At 37.8% G+C, this 15,317-nt stretch overlaps 1 long non-coding RNA gene across 6 annotated transcripts in view; it reads right to left on the bottom strand.

The window, feature by feature from the left end:
- LOC114021626 overlaps positions 1-15,032 on the bottom strand; it is a 103,238-nt gene extending 88,206 nt beyond the window's left edge. The window contains exons 1-6 of one of the 6 annotated variants that reach the window (XR_006290562.1): positions 14,632-15,032; positions 13,625-14,547; positions 13,087-13,129; positions 9,654-12,853; positions 6,335-7,302; positions 5,264-5,403 (exon numbers count right to left, since the gene is read on the bottom strand). This is a non-coding gene — a long non-coding RNA (uncharacterized LOC114021626). Of the gene's footprint in view, positions 1-5,263; positions 5,404-6,334; positions 7,303-9,653; positions 14,548-14,631 lie in introns of all 6 variants that reach the window. The other 5 variants (XR_006290557.1, XR_006290574.1, XR_006290567.1 and 2 more) reach the window with 5 other exon arrangements.
- Between the last annotated feature and the right edge of the window lie 285 nt (positions 15,033-15,317).

A 15,317-nucleotide genomic window follows, 5' to 3' on the forward strand; every position in this document is an offset into this window, starting at 1 on the left:
GGTGAATTTTAAAAAAGTTGAACATTAGAAGAAACCTTCATTAAACAGCAACTGTAATAGCTACTACGCCAGTGAAGAAACCTTGCCTATTTTCTCCAATCATTCTCGTAACACAAAGCACTGCAATTACTGGTTTATAGGCTAGTAACAGCCTGGATACAGCAGTAAAGTAAAATATTTTAATAACAAGGCACATTTTAAATGTAACAACTTCTAACTCCTCTAGAAGGATATAAAATACTTGAGTGATGTATAAATATTCTCTCTTACCTAAAACTTGTCAGAAGAAGAGATCCTTCTCATTGTTGTCACCTCCCGTGCCCCCTCTTGCCACCATGGAAATTGGTTCTGCTATGTTTATTGCTCTGTGCCTCAGTTACAGCTGTGACACTAATCTGCCTGCACAGACCAGCAAACGTGCGTGTGTGTGTTGGGGGGGGTGAGGGGGAGAAAGAGAGAGAGAGAGAAGATAGCCTACTGTCTTCTAGGCTGAGAACCTAAACCTCAGGCCAAGTCAAGGCTGAATGACAATGATCAAAGCTCTGTCCTTCATCAAGAGAGAAGACAGGATTTTTTTTCCTCCCAATGAAAAGTGGGACTGTCATTAGGGATTCTCACTAAGAAACCTCTAACAGAGACAGACCTTTTCCAGATTGCTAGTGCCTGCCCAGCAGTCCGTGCAGAATACAGGTAGCTATTGTTCCTGAGACAGATATGTAGCCAGCCACTCAGACTGTGACAGATCTCAACAAACCAGTGAGCCTGCCTTCACTTTAACTCTTTATTTACTAGTACTTTACTTTTTGCTGAAATACAAAGCTCTCCTTATATCCCCATGGGGAAAAATGAATTGTAAATAACCACATTTTGGTTAAGAAATGAGCTTGGTATCTTATACATAGAAATGTTCCCATTTAAACTTAAAAAATACTACCTTCATGCTGTAGCTCACGAAAGCTTATGCTCAAATAAATTTGTTAGTCTCTAAGGTGCCACAAGTCCTCCTTTTCTTTTTACCTTCAGTTCAGGCTCTCTTGTTCTGAAATCTGACTGAGCCTAATGGTTAGACATGGTATAGGAATATTAGACTCCAGTAGTAATAAAGAATTCAAATTATACCAGGTCAATAACTGATACACTGTGCTTTATGGAAAGTTCATAATTTAAGGCTAAATGAAACCGTTCTGGATAATCACCGCCATGTTTTTACATGCAAATATTCTAGTTTTTAATAAAAGTGAATTGTCTAGTGACAATGTGACATAGTGCAACATGTGTTATCTTTAACATACAGAAGATTTTCCACTGGAAGTCAGCTCCCAGTTTTAATCTGGGGTGAATGTAGAAATCCCAAAAGGAAACAATGTTAGAAAGGGTTATCTAGGTAGTCAACAATTTCATTTCAAGGTAGAGGGATAGCCATCCTAGTCCCCCCTCCAGTTCTGTCACCTAGGTTTTCATAAACAAGTTTTAGCAAAACAAGCTTCATACAAAATAAGTTATGAGTTTAGTTCTAAAGACAAAAATCAAGAAATAGCTCACAAATTAAGGATAATATTCTGACTTTTATGCACCCACTTAGGCCTACAGTAGACAGTACAACAATCTGTGAACAACTACTGATTTGACATACTGGGCACCCAGTGAATGGGTTCAGGGCAGGTCAGTATTTTAGCCTTTAAACTCAATTTCCTTTTTCCTCTGTTTAAGCCGGTCTCAACTGTATTTTAAACATTGTATGAATGCACAGGTGAGTGAGTGAATACTTTGGGGGATGGGAGGGAGCTTGTTTGTTTTGTTTTTAAAAAAGGCCAAGTTAAAGTATATAAAGGGTGGGGAACAGAAAGAAAATCTTTCATACCAAGATAAAATATGAAATATAAGATGAACAATTTTTACCACTGATCATAAAAATGCAAATTAGAGATATCACTTGAAAAACATGGATTTTCAACAGGATAGAATATTGGTTGTTACTGTCTGTGGCATAAGTACAGAGTTTTCTCATGTGTGCTCCATAAAAGTACACTGCACAAGCTTAATGAAATTTCTTTGAAAAACAGTCCGTGGTCAATTTTTAAAGGTGCAGAGTAATATTTTCTACTTGAGTGAGGATTTTATTATGCTTCCCCATTAATGATAAGGGTCAAGTGGCCTTTTACAATTACCCCGTCCATCAAGAAGGGAGGGGAGTGCCTTTTTAATAGGAATCAATGTCATTCATTGGAACTCGCCCTGCAGGGCAGAAAATCCTCTGCAGTGCAGGATGCATTTTACCTGGCCAGGACTGTGGATTCTCATGCTCTGCTGAAGGTTTACTCCTGAATGTCTCATTTTAGTTTTTCAGAATATCAGTATATAAAGAAAATGTTGAAATAACTTACCTATGTCAACAACTGAAGTATTTGCAGGGGTACGTGAAGAATGTTTTACTGTATACATATGTTAAATGTGAATATTTTCCCCATGTTAAAAAGGACATTTTATTACCAGTTTCTGAGAGTTTTAGGATGATTCCCCTTTCTATTTTATGCAAGTTTATAACAAACGAGAATTTGCTATAAGGAAGAGGTGAAAAATAACTGTTGGGGAAAGATAAAGGGCTGGCATCCTCATCTGGCGTAAATCTGTGTAGCTCCATTGACTTCAGTGGAGCTACACTGATTTACATCCAGTGCAATTCCAAAGAACAGCTTGGCTGTATGTACCATAACGTGGCAATTTCTTTTCTACACAGCGTGAGTGCTACTTCTGGGAAAAGCAAAATGAAGACCACTAACTTTGTATTGTAAAAAGAGCACTCTAAACTCCAGCTGTTTATCATATGGCAAATGTCTGAGTGTGGTCACATTCGATGTCAACACTTGATTAGACTGTACCCAAGGACATTAGCTTTGAATATTTCATTTTGAACCAAGTCTACCATACTTCTTCCAATACTTGGGTCCTCAACAGAACAAGTCTTGCTGAATTGTTAGAGTAGGTTTTAAACAATTGCATCTTAGCTTATATAGCCATACACGTCAAAAACATCATAACTGAAAGGATGCAGGAGGGATGTGAAAAGAAAAATTTTCAGTACTGAGATATCACTGTGCTGGATGCATTATAGAAAGATAAACTAGATATATCGGTCTACATTTCCTGCAAATACATAATGCCTTAATGACATTATAGGAAGAACTCTCCTCACCGTGTCCATTACGGAGAGAACATTCTTTATGCTATGAGTAAAAGGGGAGACAAGTTTCTTATGGAAGTTTTACTACACTTCCCTTAAAGCCACCTTAGAGACAGAGGAAGGCTCTTAATTCCAGCCAAGTCAATCACAAGCACCCAATAATATGCACTTTGCTATAAAACACAAACTCTTGGGTATCAATGAAAAGTGACATAGAGAAGGGGGAGTTTATTTATCTGTAGTAGTTTCCAATGAGAATTGTTTTTTGTAAAAGCACAAAATATGAGAAATGATGTTTAACGTGTATTTTTGTAAGTGTAAAGGGCACTCTCAATAATATACATACGGAATTAGGTGTACAACGCCCATTAACAAAATCAGGAGGTATACACCTATAATTCCCTAGGCACAATGTCAATTATATACCCTCAAGTATCTACATGACTTGATCTGAAAAATTTGAATTATATTTCCCAAAAGAAGACTGTAAATAAAACAGAACTCCTACTGTATATTACATAATAATCTAGTGTCTGAGAATTTTACCTGAGGACACACTGCTACAGTATTCTCTTTCAGCTAAGTCAGAGTGTTATACATTCAGACACAAAGCCACATACCAGTATCAGGTATCCATTTCCCCCCAGGGATTCAGTGTTTTAATGGTTTTATAGAAAATAGTCATGTATTAAGAAATTATTCAGTCCAAATACAACAGAATAAAAAATATCAACTATATGTAGATGTTATGTATGCAGAAATACATACAACATCTCAGAGCATATAACCTTAATTAACCTTTTGTCTCAGTTTGTACACAAATTATGTGTAAAAAGTTAACTTTACCAGGGACATAAATGCTTATGAACTTAACATTTGCTAGTAGATTGATTTGAAAAATGAATGGAAAGTATTCCCAAATGATATAATTCACATTTAACATAATGACTTTGATTTCTTAATACAAAGCAGAACTCTTACTTTTCACTTGTTTATTTTCCTTTTAAAGTTACTTGTTGCAAAACGCACACATATGTTTAAAGCATTGGTCTTTATTATTGCAGCAAATGTTTAAAATATAAATACCAACTACAAAAATAAAATATGTAAATATTAGAGTGGAGCCAGTACCTATTTTGCTTAGCATTTGGGCAAGTACAACGTGTAGTTTAGAAAAAATGATGAATAAAAATGTGTTCAATTATATTTGTAAATGACGCTATAAAAACAGGTATTCAAAAAAAGTATCATTAAACTCATCAAAGAGACACTTCTGATATGTTACTGAGTTAATACCTTTTTTTTTAATATAAGACAGGGCTGAAGATCACATAACATCTTTCGTCTGAACTGTTTTCATAGAAACATAATTAGGGTACTGAATTATCAACTAGATTTTTTGAAAAAGCAAATGTCAAAGATTAGAACTCATCAAGACTATTACAAAGCTTCTATATAACAATGTAACACACTAGTGTCAAAGATATATTTCATCAGTTCGTATTCCTATATCAACAAATTATACATTTGATACATGATCTGTTGGTAAAAATTCATTCCAGTTGACATCTTTTTTTAGCCTGCCAGTTTTTAGGACTTGTGTCAGTGTACCCCATCTTCAAAAAACAAAGCTTTTCTTTGCAAGGTTTAGGAATCTTTACTTGCAGAAAATATATTTTACATCTTGTTCTCAGCCACAGTAAAAAACTAAATTCAAACACCTCATTCAGCATTGTGCCTAGAGCTCATATACAGCTAAGTGTTACCCCAAATAAATTTGCTACAAGGAGGCTGTATTTGCAGCTTTGTTGGGTAAATGAAACAGTTTCTTTTCCGTGCACTTGCATGTCAATTCTAGTCTTATTCATTTCAATAGTTAGTCAATAAATAAATACATAACCCTAAACAGCATAAGAAAAAATAAAATTCTCCTAAAAATAATTCAAATGTGGTAGACATCAAAGGACAATATATCACTTTCCCCTCAAATATTGGATATAGTATGTTTAAGTAGTACACTACACATTATAATTTGACGATTAATTTATTACTGTCATTGACTTACAGCCAGTTTTGACCTACCGCAGTAAGTGCTGTTCTATGGGAGTTGCTCATCTTGAAAGGCCATGTGTACAGTAGCTTGATGAAGGGGGAAAAAAACAAAACAGTCAGAGCTTCTCTTGTAGCTTCATTGTGCCGTATGCAGTTCTCCTCCTCTGAATCTTTTGATAAAAGTCAGAATGCAACATGATTTATTAATGTAGCAAAGGCTTTACAATTCAGAGCTAAAAATATTATTGGACTTCTCCCTAGCTAGCACTGTTTAAGGAAGTCTTTAAAAAAGCAATTTAATTCCATTCTACCAAGTCAAATTTTCTCCACAGATAATTAGTTTTCATTATATGCATAAAAAGCTACAAAGACGCCAATTTTTAGAATTTATTTTTATTACAGAAAGATTTACCAACTTTTGCAAGAAATTTTATTGTCAGTGTTTCCCCGTGGCTAATCTACAAAGCTTTATTGTTAATAATATAATACTCCATAGTAGCATCCACCAATGTACCTTAAAATCAGAAAGTACTTGAGATTTTTTTCTGTACTCCCACATCAGTTATTTTTCTGTAAAATAATTTCAAATCATACCTGTCATACATTTAGTATCAATATTTTAAATTGAATCCATCAGAAGTTAAAATACCCACCATGTGTTTTGAAGACTTAAAACATGTGGTTTGACAAACATTTGTGCTTCTCTAGCCATTATCAGCATGTTTAATACTATGTTATTGAGATATACATATTAGGCTTAAATATATCATATGGGTACTTAACCCCAAACCTGTTCACTTTCATTTAGTCAAGGAGAACTATTTGTTCATAAATGCCTCAAAACACCAGGCTAGCAGTGTTTATAAAATGTCTAAAACAGCATGGGAACACGCATACAACATGAAATACACTGGACATTAATACTGGAAAAGCAAAAATTGACAGGAAATTTGCCATACTCTTAAAAGAAGAATATGCTGTCCCCATCTCCTCCTCCTTTCCCTCCCAAAAAACTTAGGTCTTACTTGAACTAGACACATAAGGCAGAAAAGTATCCATACAAGTTTACAGCAACAAATGTAATGGTAGAGATCTACTTACCAAGAGTCTCATCCTGCTTAGACTTCAGGGTATTTTCTGTGACATGAAGAGTTTTGGATTAGAAGATTTACTGCTGTCCTCCTGTTCCTCTAATTCTTCAGTTGCAGGTACAGAGAAACCACGACTAGTACTGTTTTGAAATAAAGACCGTGGCCTGTGTAAGCCAAGATACTCTGCACTGCCTGAAGATCTCTGCAGTGCTCTTAAACTCCTCCACTGAGACAGGTATTTGTTGCTGTCTGGTGTCCAAACAGGTTCATAGTAGCAGTCACCTTCATTTTTCAGTCTTAGAGGCTCTGTGTGCTGAAAGAAGAGGGGGTTTCCTTTTCTTTAGTATTTATTTGCTTCTGGATTGGAGGAGGAAGGTCAGAGATTTTCAATTTGAGATCAAAGACAGGCATGTAATGGAAATGAAACATAAGTTTTCTGAATTGCATTCAGCTCCCTTAGTTGCTGCATTACTAAAAACCTCACAGTGTTCCTGACTCTCTAAGCCTTGAGGTCTCTGTGATTTTTTTTTTTAAAGCCACATTTTAAACAAATTAGTTTCCCCCACTTGCAGCACTGCAGTCTTTCCATTGTTGAATAGTAACTGTTTCTAAAAAGGAAGCTCTTAATAAAGCTAAGGTCAGACTGCTTAGACCTGGCATTTGCTGAGATAACAAATCAGAAATGATAGCATCATACAGATTTATGAATTTTGTACCCCCGCAGTCACAAACATCAGACATTTACTTTATAAAGAAAGCTTTTAGATTCTTCCTGCAGTTTCCATAGTGATTTCATTTTTTTCTCTTTTATCACAGATTGGCTGAGGAGCTGCTACTCTTTGTGCTTTAAAAGACTTGTGCTACCAACTGTCGATATAAAGGTACTGTAGCTAAAGCACACAAGGAATACATACCATCAAAAATAACTGAAACGGATAAACGTTGGCAAAAAGGTTTCAGTAATTTCTCCCCCTGCTTCTGTAGAATAGTTTGGTAGAATATTACTTCATCTGAATAAATGAATTTAACTTGAGCTGTACTGCTGTTCTATTTTACCATAAACTATGATACTTCTATTAAGGCACTCGTCATACAAAAAATAATCTCTTCACAAAAAGCTTTAATATAGCTTAGATCATGCAAAATGCCTGAGCTTGTTAGCCATAAATGAAAGCAATTTCACTTCAATTATTTTAGTCTCATCTACAGACAGTGTTTATGCCAGTGATATTTTTTCTGCCTCTTTCGTAACAGTTTATTCTCTTTAAAAGTGTTCTGTAAAAAATAATTACATTGTTTTTGGCAAAGTATGTTATGCTCTGTACTGCAAAAAATAATAACCTTACAAAACAAACATGAAGAATAGTTTCTGTTTAACCCCTTGATGTAGATGTCTCCTTCACAACACTGAACTCAATCAAGTATACAATTTTATAGTTACCTGCCCTATTAAAATGGAGTTTTAGATTATAAAATGTATATAAAGTATTTCACTACTTCTCTCTCAAATCTCATTTAACAGTAAGAGGGTACATGGTTAACCCCAGCCATAGTTTGCTCTAATCCTATGAGAATTTGTGTTCTTCTGAGTCAAAGACTGTCTAACTTCTTAGAGATACTGAATTCATATCACGAAGTGATAAATGTATTGCAAGTAAACTCTTAGCACTGAAAATAATTTTCTAGTTGGCTATAAAAATAATGAGATTGCCAATTCAGTATGAAAATAAGAAAAGTTAATGCAAAATTCATATGAACAAATATAAAAAAATAAAACATATAAAATGCAGTAACAGTAAAAACAGATGTTCTCATTTAAAAAGGGAAATACAGGCAACTTTGTTTTGCATATGTTTCAGAAAATAAATGCAAACTCAATATATTATCTAGTGATGCACTATCAAACTCCTTATTTTTAATGTCATCTATTTATGAGGCAGATTGTGCATCCGACTTTGGTTGATGGATATTAAAATCTACTGGTGAGTATTCAAATCTATTAAACAAGCAATAACTTTGAACATAAAGTATGTTAATACTTACTGCCAATACAGGTTGTTGGCACAAAGAGGGTTTTTACCACTTGATAAGTGAAACATTATATCTGAGTGGTTTCCCAACACAGATTTAGAATAGAAACAGACGATTGGTCAGATTCTGCGCACTTACTTACACTGAGTAGTATCTTACTCTGCAAATGGTCACAATGAAATCAATGGGGCTACTTACAAAGTAAGGCAGCACACACTGTGAGGAAGGATGGCAGAATCTGCCCCTAACTTTATAATCATTTTCCACAGCAACCTCCATGAGGGTCATTTTATTGACCACTGAAGTGCTGTCTGCAAATTAGTGTCAGGTGACTCTCTCGTTCTCAATGTTTAGAACAACAATACTGCCATTGTTTAGGTTTCTCAGCCTCTCTTCCTAAACTATAAAAGATATACCATGCCAACACAGGTGACTAGATTCCTGTCCTTCCTGTAAGGATTTCAGTTTATCACAGTTTCATATGATTTAAAGATTAGGACTATAAAAAAACCACATAGCCACAAGCAAAATGTTGGTCCCTTAACATGTTTGAATCATTTTATAGACAGCTTCCATATGTCTAAGAAAGAACTCTTGTTTAAAAATAAATCAGCAAAAAGAGCATTTTTAATGGCTTTGTCCCAAAACTGTAGGAATGAGCAAATTAACTTTGATAACACAAGAGCCAGCTGAACCTGAACATTTTTAAATCTTCAGATCACTTTTTTAAACAAAAATTAGAGTTCGTTTTCACACACCTCTGTTCTTCCTGGTTTGGCTATGATCAGAGATGGAAATCCTGATACACTTTAAGAAAGGATGGTCTCATGGCTAGAGCCCTGAGTGGATACAAAACTTGTATCCATATCCAATCCACGATCTGCAAACATGTCCTGCGGATATAAAGTGGATATCTGCAGATTTGCAGGACTTTATTCATGGAAGCAACAAAGTACCAGAATTCACAGAGAAATCAAATTCCCATGAGATTTCCAGTCCAACTTTTCACCCTTTAAGAAGTTTAGATAGTTCATATAAGATTCACAAAAACCTCTGACTTTCTGGGTGCTTATTCAAGACTTTTGAAGTTTGTCCATTCCTTTTTTGAACCCAGGAAACTCTCATGAAATTAAACATCATTAAAATGGAAATAAAAAATTCTTGAGGCAGTAGGAAGCAAACAGGGCATTTAAAATAGACCCTTTACTAAAAGTCCAGATCAAAAAGAACTGTGTGTTCTCTTCTACATATTTCTGCACACTTGCCTTGCAGAAAACCTGAAACATCATGAAACTTACCAAATAATGAAACTCTTAGTTGCTATATGTTTGATTACATCTCTTTCCTTGAAAGTGACCTCTTCTGTCATATAGTTGATGGTTGCTCAAAACATTCTTTCCTCCTCTTTATCAAAATTGAAACATAGGTGTAACCCATGCTTACTCAGTGTGGTTCTCTGTTCTCTCTAGTGACTAGACCATATAGACATTTACAATCCTAGCTATCTGTTAGCCCAAACAACAATGGCTCATGCTGAGTATCTGTTATTCATTAAAATATATTTTTAAGAAGCTCATTTGCTGTGCCAAGTGGTCCAGGTCCTTTCTGCAGCAGTTCACTAGCAAGCAGGAAAAAAAGGAACACATAATACACTACAGGAACAATTCACTTCTTCACTTTATGAACCCCACCTGCAACAGAAATGAAAGACACTTCAGATGCTGCACCTCAATTCTTTCCTCTTTACTTTAATGTACATTCTGCTGAACTATCATAAAATAACTTGGGGCTAAATTCTCCTCAGGGAGAAAGGGAAAATCTCTGTAAGAGGTAAGAAAATTCACTAGTTTCAGCTCAAGTAGTTTCCTCCTAATTGTTCCATGATTCTGCCACTCTCCAGAAAAAGCAGAGGACTCCGCCCTCTAAACAGTGGATTTCTTGAGATCCGCTTGGATCTTTGTGTAGTTTCCCAGGCTACTCTTTCCCCCCTGGAAGGAAACCACTGCAGAAACCATGACATCTGGGCTGCTATTGCACTTATTCAGATTGAAATACTGAAAAGTAAACCGTAATACTTTTAAAATGTTTAAAAGTTTGAGATCCTACCTCAATAAAATGTGCATTATCAACCAACATTTTACAGTTCCAAACAAAATCATAACTTCTATTTACCCATCAGTTCCAGGATTCAGGACTCTGGTTTTCTGCCAGTTGGCAGCAACACTAACTAGTCAAGGAGTTAAAGGAATGTAATTCCTTGCTTGAAGCGTCATCAAAGTCAATACCTCTAAATAGAAGAATCAAAGCCCACCACTAAGGTCTTGGAAGGTAAAAAGCCTTTTAGATCAGCTTTAAGATCATGATGAAGGATATGCCTTTTCAGTTCTGCAATAAGTGGAACTTATAAAGTAATGGTCTCTTACATTCAAACTGAAAAGAAAGCAACACAGTAAATACAGCAATGCAGCTTACCACTAATATGCACTAATTGTGACCTTATTAGATCTTTACCACATCCTCCTAAAGAGTATGGTTAAACGCATACATTATTTGGGCCCATGTTAGCACACATCAACATTCTTTACTGCCTTGTTTCCACTTTCATTCCATCTTGATAAAATATGGATATCTGAAATTGTGATATTTTATTTATTGGAAACATGCATTAATGAATGAAAGCATCAGATGTGTTAAGAAATATGCCAGCTCTGATCCAGGCTTGCCATCTATGCCAGTTGTATTTGTTGGAGGAGTGCACCTATTTATTTTTGAAAACTGGAAGCTGATGGGGCACAGACTGGAATTCATAGCTGCATTATGTAGCAACTGTATTCACAATGCTCCTTATTTAATGAAAAGAGTATTTTCCTACAATATGAATTTCAGCTAGAAGGGAACTATCCAGAACTCCATCTAGGCATTTGTAATCTGCCCATCACCATAATATCTACGTGTCAATTCACAAGTTTATGTGCAAAGGTTTCTTTTCTTCTGGGAGGAGTGGAACCAGTAGCACAGCGTATAAACAGACTGCCTAGAAGAAATCCAGAACAAATTAACAAGAGACATTTTCAGTGAGTTGAGGTCCACTTGTTCACTGAAAAATGCATGTATAGTTGCATGGTTACTTCTATACATGCATTTACCATAACTGTGCCTGCAATTATCTACATTTACCACAACTGCATGCAAAAACGGGTGGACGAGTAAACCTATTTGCTTGCAAAATTGTGATAAAGTGGCATGTATACACAAGTATTTGTTTGCTTAAGGGCCTTGTCCTTGGAAACATTACTCACAGAAGCTGCTAAGTGAGAGTTTAGTGTCAACAGGAATTAATGGCTAGAGTGAAATTGTCCTGTTTTCCCCTCAAAATGAATAAAAACTTTGATTTTTTTTTAGGGTTCTATTTTTGTTTTTAGTTTTGCATTTGAAGTCTCTGATTTTCAGCTACATCCACCCACAGCTCAGATATAATGGAGAAGGGTGGCTGCAGAGATCCAGAGCCCAGCTTCTGCACAAATTAGAGCAGTATACTGACTGCTCTAACTTAAACTCCTTACAATGCCACGTGCCCCAACAGAAGACTAGGTGTAGCAGATATAAGCTCTACCACACATTCTTCTATTCTATACAGGATCTAATACTATGATCACCATAGCATCTGAGTGCCTTAGTCAATGTGACCAACATTTGTCATATGCTGTTTGTTCTCTCGCTCTATCCCCAGGGGAGAGGAGTGTGAAGTGGCATGTCTTGTTTTGGTAGGTTTTTGGTTTCAAAAAACTGTTCTGAGCTAAGTATTTTTGTTACAGAAGGCAAGGACAGAGCAATGTGCCTTGCACTTGGAGCAGAAGATAGTGAGGTTTGTGATGGTCCTTAGTTCCTGTGGGAGTTCATTCCACAGTCTTGAACCGCCCATGAAAAAGTTCTCTCTCATGCAAAGATGAGCTTTGGCAGATTCCATTATGCCAGAGGAGCAAAACTGTTAGCCATAATCTTCATCCTGGAGCTTTAGGTGTTCTATTAGCTGGGTCCAGACCATGCAGTCCCTTGAAGATACAGACCTAGACTTTGATTCGACAGTCCATGGGAAGCCACTGTAGAGAGCAGAGGGCAAGTTAGATATGCTCACAATAACCTGTGTTGCTGAGGAGATGCTCTGTAGCATGGGTGATCAAACTTACTGACCTTCTGAGCTGCATATGACAATCTTCAGAAGTTTGAGAGCTGTGCCGCACGGAGCTCAGGGCTTTAACCTTGTGGCAGTGTGGTGGGGGCTAGGGGCTTCTGCCCTGTTGGAGGCACCTGCTAGGGCTCAGGGTCCAGCCTTGTCGGGAGGGGGGTCTTGGGGCTTCAGCCCTGTGGGAGGTGCCTGCCAGGGTTCAGGGCTTCAGTCCTGCGGGGATGGGAGTGGCGGGGCTCAAGCTCCAGCAGGCGCCCCCTCCATGCTGGGCAGAAGCCCCTAGCTCTCCCCTCTCCGAGAGCCACACTTTACCTGTAAAAGAGTAGCATGCAGCTCGCAAGCCACAGTTTGGCCACCCCCTGCTCTGTAATATTCTGTACTAGCTGGAGTTTCCTAAACGCTGAAGCCTTTATGCCCAGGTGTATTGCATAGTTGCAGTCCTGCCAAGAGGTGACAAAGGTGTGTATAACTGAGGCCAGGTCATCATCCTCCAGGATGGGACAGAGCCTCCTAGCCAACTAGAGATGGTAGAAAGTGTTACTCACACACGTTGCCATGAGAGCCTAGCATCAACAGGAATCCAGGAGTCTTAAAGGAGAGAGAGAGTGAGTGTGTGTGTGTGTGTTCAACCAAAAGAGACTGCACTGAGGCTGTAAACTCCTCAATATGCTTTTCTCTGCCCACCAGCTTCACTCGTCCAGCCCCAATATGGCTTTAGTCCACCCTCAGTATACCTCCTCTACCTCTACCTCCTCCTCCCTTTACATTGGAAGAGAAAGCACTGTGCCAGCAAAAAAATAAAATAAAATAAAATCCCTGGCCAGGAGAAATTCAGGGGAATTCTTCACTGGGAACCTCTAGATCAGGGGCTCTCAACCTTTCCAGACTACTCTATCCCTTTCAGGAGTCTGATTTGTCCTACATACCCCAAGTTTCACCTCACTTGAAAACTACTTGCTTACAAAATCAGACATAAAAATACAAAAGTGTCACAGCCACCCTACTACTGAAAAAATGCTGACTTTCTAATTTTTACCATATAATTATAAAATAAATCAATTGGAAAATAACTATTGTACTTACATTTCAGTGTATAGTATATAGAGCAGTATAAAGTCATAGACTGTACTGACTTCGCCAGTGCTTTTTATGTAGCCTATTGTAAAAGTAGGCAAATATCTAGATGAGTTGATGTACCCCTCAGAAGACATCCGTGCACCCCAGCGGTACATGTAACCCTGGTTGAGAAACACCGCTCTGGATGGTTTAAGGCTACTTTGTGCTGTGTAGCATTGCAGCCCAACCTGGCCTTAAACAGAAAGGAAAATCTAAGCATAAATTCTCAATGTTGTTTTCTTTTAAAAAAGACAACAGAACCACCCTATCACTTCTTATAAAAGGCTGATGACAACAAAAAAATGATCTGTTGCTGCTCGTCCAAGAAAGCTCCCCGGGCTCCTGAACCTTGTACTCACAAAGGATATTCCCTATTTTAAAGGAGAATTGTACTTTTCTAGACACAACATTCCATGGCCATCCTCTACCTCAGGGTGTCATTCTACAAGCTTGTCAGAGCCTAGAATATTTATTTACACTGTAAACTCTTTGTTATGTGTTTATACAGTGCCTAGTGCCATGGGGCCCTGATCCAGTAGGCACTATAGCAACATGCATGCATGCATAAATAAATAAATGCCAGTCTTATATGGGAATCAAGCTAATGGCAATGACATCTGGAGTCTTGCATCCATATCAGGATTAGCATGTTTGCAATTTCTTTGTTTGATGAAAAGTCATGGAAGAGTTTCAAAGCAGATTCCAGGCCTTTTGGATTAAAGCTCCTGTCCATCAGGTAGAGAAGAAAAGCTCCTTGTGACTCTAGGATCAACCTTTACTCTCCACAAAAATCAGGTTTGTGGGTGGGAGGGGTTCATGTGGGAGACTGCCCTCCCCAGCTGCAGTTCAAGGACAGCAGAAGGATGGTGCCTCCTGTAGCAAATCAGAAACTGCAAAGTAATAATAAAGGGGTTAGGTTCAGAAACCTTTCCCCTCCAATTCAACCACAAAATAAATTAAAAATACAATTTAACCTTGGAGTCAGGCCTGGAGTCAGTTCTTCATTATGGAGATTAGAAACAGGAACTACTCCATTACCAAGGATACAAAACCCCTGTGGAGAGATGGATAGTGTCATGACCATGGAGGAAAAATTGTTCCATGTATAAATGGGTTATTTCTGACTCCAGCAGCAGGTTAACAAATTCTTTGGATAGCTGGCATATGGAGTCGGTGGAGGAGTTAGGGTCTTTGGTCCTCCACTGTTACCAAAGAGGACCAGGATGTGTTGCAGCAGGAAGTTTAATAAATATAGGACCTTCCTGGTGAGGGAGTTATCTAGTTGCTGTTTAAAGCATGTCTCTTTGTGTTTTTATCCTCACATCACATGGTATCAGAAGTGAGTGATTCCCTCTCTCTAAAGGAATAAAGGAAAGAAAAGAGACCCCCAGACTGCCAGAAGGGTGAGCAAGTGGAAGGGTAGCCAACTTTCTAATCGCACAAAACCAAACACCTTGCCCCACCCCTGCTCCTTCCCAAGACCCCGTCCCTGCCCCACCCCTTCTCAGAGGCTCTGCTCCCGCTCACTCCATTTTCCTCTCCCTCTATCGTTTGCTTTCCCCCACCCTCACTCACTTTCACCGGGCTGGGATAGTGGGTTGGGGTGCAGGAGGGGATTAGGGGTCCAGCTGGGGATGCGGATTCCAGGGTGGGACAAGAA

The sequence above is a fragment of the Chelonia mydas genome, chromosome 1 (genome assembly GCF_015237465.2).
Source record: "Chelonia mydas isolate rCheMyd1 chromosome 1, rCheMyd1.pri.v2, whole genome shotgun sequence".
Classification (NCBI taxonomy): Eukaryota; Metazoa; Chordata; order Testudines; family Cheloniidae; genus Chelonia; species Chelonia mydas.